Source organism: Phoenix dactylifera, chromosome 15 (assembly GCF_051530095.1).
Source record: "Phoenix dactylifera cultivar Ajwa chromosome 15, Ajwa_hap1_PhDact_Kaust_v1.1, whole genome shotgun sequence".
Lineage (NCBI taxonomy): Eukaryota > Viridiplantae > Streptophyta > Magnoliopsida > Arecales > Arecaceae > Phoenix > Phoenix dactylifera.
The window spans coordinates 8,081,324-8,086,024 of record NC_143204.1 but is presented as its reverse complement, the minus strand read 5'-3'; the positions used below and the strand labels follow the sequence as shown (position 1 = coordinate 8,086,024).

Below are 4,701 nucleotides of genomic sequence, written 5' to 3'. Positions count from 1 at the left end.
GTAGATGACATGCTTTTCCATAGACTAGCCGATACGGGGACATACCAAGAATAGTTTTATAAGCAGTACGGTAAGCCCACAATGCGTCAGAAAGTTTTAAAGACCAGTCTTTACGTGATGGATTCACCGTTTTCTCTAAAATTCGTTTGATCTCCCGATTGGCTAACTCTACTTGGCCACTAGTCTGCGGGTGATAAGGAGTTGCAATTCTATGGGTGATACCGTATTTTCGTAACAGGATCTCAAAAGGTTTATTACAAAAATGTTTTCCCCCATCACTAATTATAACCTTGGGCATCCCAAACCGTGAAAAAATATTTTCTTTAAGAAATTTCAAAACAGGTTTGTGATCATTAGTTCTACAGGCAACAGCTTCTACCCATTTTGACACATACTTAACACCAACTAAAATATACTCATATCCAAAAGACGGTGGAAATGGGCCCATAAAATCAATGCCTCACATGTCAAAAATTTCAATAGCAGTAATGGGCTGAAGAGGCATCATTTGCCTACGAGTTATACTTCCAACACGTTGACATGGGTCACATGTCCTACAGAACTCGTGGGCATCTTTAAATAGTGTAGGCCAATAAAAACCACATTGTAACACCTTAGCTGCTGTTTTCTTAGATGCAAAGTGTCCTCCGCAAGCACTGGCATGACAAAAAGAGAGTACACTTTGTATCTCATGATCCAGAATGCATCTTCTAAAGATTTGATCATTGCAATACTTGAACAAATAGGGGGCATCATAATAATAACTTCTTACTTCACGCAAGAAATTATTCTTATCATTCGATCCCCAATGCTCCGGCATCCGGTTCGTGACAAGAAAGTTTACAATATCAGCATACCATGGCATAGTAGAAAGTGCAAACAATTGCTCTTCAGGAAACGAGTCCTTGATGAGCAACTGTGGCACCAAATCATGAACAACTAGCCGTGATAGATGGTCAGCAACCACATTCTCTACTCCCTTTTTATCTTTGATAGTGATGTCAAATTCTTGGAGTAAAAGTATCCATCGTATTAAGCGTGGTTTGGCCTCTTTCTTATCTAGCAAATATTTTAGCGCAGCATGATCCGTAAAGATAACAATAGGAGCACCAAGGATATAAGAGCAAAATTTGTCTAATGCAAATACTACTGCAAGCAATTCCTTCTCGGTGGTGGTGTAATTCATTTGAGCATCGTTTAAAGTTTTGCTTGCATAGTAAATGACATATGGCTTATTATCCTTGCGTTGTCCCAGGATAGCTCCTATCGCATAGTCGCTAGCATCGCACATGATCTCAAAAGGTAATGACCAATCGGGTGGTCGCACGATGGGTGTAGTGCTAAGCATAGACTTCAACTTTTCGAATGCCTCTTGACAGGTTTCAGTCCAATTGAACGGTGTATCAAGGGATAGGAGGTTACATAATGGTCGGGCTATGACACTAAAGTCCTTGATGAACCTCCTATAAAATCCGGCATGACCCAAAAATGATCTAACATCTCTAACCGTCTTGGGTGCAGGTAGCTTGGCGATTAAGTCAATCTTAGCTCTATCAACTTCCATGCCCTTCGATGAAACAATATGTCCTAGGACAATTCCCTTTGGCACCATGAAGTGGCATTTCTCCCAATTCAGTATCAGGTTCTTTTCTATACACCGAGCTAAGACAGCTTGTAAATGTAGTAAACAATCATCAAAAGAATCGCCAAAAACAGAAAAATCATCCATGAACACTTCCAAAAACTTCTCGTTCATGTCTTCAAAAATACTGAGCATGCATCTTTGAAATGTTGCAGGTGCATTACATAACCCGAACGGCATCCGACGGAAAGCGAATGTACCAAAAGGACAAGTGAAAGTAGTCTTCTCTTGATCTTCTGGTGAAATCTCGATTTGGTAGTATCCGGAATAGCCATCGAGAAAACAATAAAAATTATGTCCTGCAACTCTTTCCAAAACTTGGTCTAGGAAGGGTAAGGGAAAGTGATCTTTCCTAGTGACCAAATTCAATTTTCGATAGTCAACACACATGCGCCAACTCGTGGGGACACGAGTCGGGACTAACTCACCCTGCTCATTTTTGACTACCGTCAGACCTGCTTTTTTGGGCACGACTTGAGTAGGACTTACCCACTTGCTATCGGAAATTGGGTAAATAATACCCACGTCAAGCAACTTGAGGACTTCTGCTTTAACCACATCTCTCATCGTAGGATTCAACCTGCGTTGCATTTGCCTTGTGGTTTTGGCATTGTCCTCCAAATATATCCAGTGCGTGCAAATTAAAGGGCTAATCCCCTTCAAGTCTGCAATAGACCACCCTAAAGCTCCTCAATGATTCTTTAGAACACCAAGTAATTTTCTTTCTTGGGCATGATCAAGATCAGATGAGATGATTATAGGAAAAGTGTCATCGGATCCAAGAAAGGCATACTTGAGTTCCTTCGGTAAAGGTTTCAACTCGAGCTTAGGTGCTTGTTCATGGGATGGTACTATCTTTGCTTCTCGAGATGGCAAATGTTCAAATTCCTCTATTCTCGGTCTCCACCCATTGACCATCATGACATCCGAGTTATCTAAAGTAGGTGGGACCGTATCATCAGTAGTACCTTCAGAATACCAATCTATCAAACCATTGTCGGCCGATTCAGTAAATGTTTCTTTTAACAGATATTCTTCCGCAATGGTTTCAACCCATTCAACTTCTTTACTTTCTTCATGATCACTGGGTTGTTTGCCTATACTAAAGACGTTCAGTTCCAAAATCATATTGCCAAAAGAAAGCTTCATGACACCATTCCTACAATTGATCAATGCATTAGAAGTTGCAAGGAATGGGCATCCTAAGATGACTGGAATCTGAGATGGTGAATTGGAAGCCGGATGTGTGTCCAGTACGATAAAGTCAACAGGAAAATAGAACTTGTCTACTTGGACCAACACATCTTCGATAATTCCTCTAGGGACCTTCACTGACCTGTCAGCTAATTGTAAGGTGACAGTTGTTGGCTTCAACTCACCTAAACCGAGTTGCTCATATACCGTATATGGCAACAAGTTCACACTCGCTCCTAAATCTAGCAATGCTCGCTCAATCCTAAAATTGCCAATGATGCACGAGATAGTTGGGCAACCTGGATCCTTATATTTAGGAAGAATGTTATGCTGTAAAATTGCACTCACATTTTCAGCCAGAAATGCCTTCTTCTTGACATTTAAACGACGCTTGACAGTGCACAAATCTTTTAAAAATTTTGCATAGGAAGGCACTTGTTTTATTGCATCAAGAAGAGGTACATTGATTTTTACTTGCTTAAAAAGCTCAAGAATTTCAGAGTTTGGTTCAAGCTTTTGCAAGGGCTTTAATCTTTATGGAAATGGTGCAGGAAAAGGACATTCAATTTTTTCAGTAGATGTTGGTGCTTCAGTTTCTTCATTATCCTTTTCTTTTGTCTTTAAAGGGTCAGAATCAGGTATGGCTTGAGTTTGTTCTGGGACTGGTCGGTCAATAACTTTTCCACTTCGCAAAGTTATTATACTCTTTGCTTGCTCTTTATGCGAAGTTGAAGATGATGCATTGCTACCGCCGTAGACTTGAGGATTAGGTTGTGGTTGAGCTGGTAGCTTACCTTTCTCTTGAGCACTTAAAGCAGTGGTCAGCGTTGTCAGTTGATTTCTTAATTCATCATTGATTTTAGCTTGACCTTGCATGAAAGATTGCAAAGTTTCTTCGAGACTGGATTTTTGAGGGGGTGCATGTGCATAATGAGGGTGCGGAGGTGGAGGAGTTGGGTTATATACTTGTTGAGGTTGGTCATTCCTCCACCTGAAATTTGGATGGTTCTTCCATCCAGGGTTGTAAGTACCCGAAAAAGGATTATTGAAAGATTTTTGATATGTATTCATAACATTAGCCTGATCGTGCAAGACTTCCTTAAATGCAGGTATTGTGGGGCAATCAGTGGTGAGATGGCCAGGCATCTCGCAAATCCTACAATACTCGTTGTTATGCTCTACGGTCTTGACGGGTTCAATCCTTCTAAGTTCAATTTTCTCTACCTTCCTAGTAAGGCCTGCCATTTTAGCCTGAATATCATCTTGAGTACTAAGGTTATAAAGGCCCCCATGTCCAATGTTAGTAGGCTTAGGCAAAGGTTTATTCACTCTATTCCCTGTATCCCATAATTGTGCAGTCTCTGCGAGAGAGTCTAAATAGTCCCATGCCTCATCGGGTTGCTTTTCCAAAAATAGACCATTGCACATAGTCTCTATAAATTATTTTAACTGTGGAGACAATCCCTCGTAAAAGAAACTAATGGTTCTCCATGTTTCAAACCCATGATGAGGACAAGAGAGTAGCAAATCTTTAAATCTCTCCCAGCATTCATAAAATGTTTCATGGTCTTTTTGTTGGAAATTACTAATGTGCCTTTTCAAAAAATTAGTCCTTTGTGCGGGAAAGAATTTTTTTAAGAATTCTCTTTGCATATCATGCCATGTACCTAACGATCTTGGTCTCAAGGAGTTCAACCATATTTTGGCTTTATCCTTCAAGGAAAAAGGAAACAAGGTTAATTTAAGGACATCTTCCGATACATTTGGCACTCTAAATGTGATGCTAATTTTCTCAAAATCCTTAAGGTGAAGATAAGGGTTCTCAGATTCCATTCCATAATACTTTGGCAGCAATTGAATTACTC

The 4,701-nt window shown here is 40.1% G+C and overlaps 1 pseudogene; it reads left to right on the top strand.

Moving 5' to 3' along the window:
- The first annotated feature begins 4,334 nt into the window (after positions 1-4,334).
- Positions 4,335-4,432, top strand: LOC120105829 (small nucleolar RNA R71; annotated as a pseudogene).
- The last annotated feature ends 269 nt before the right edge of the window (positions 4,433-4,701 follow it).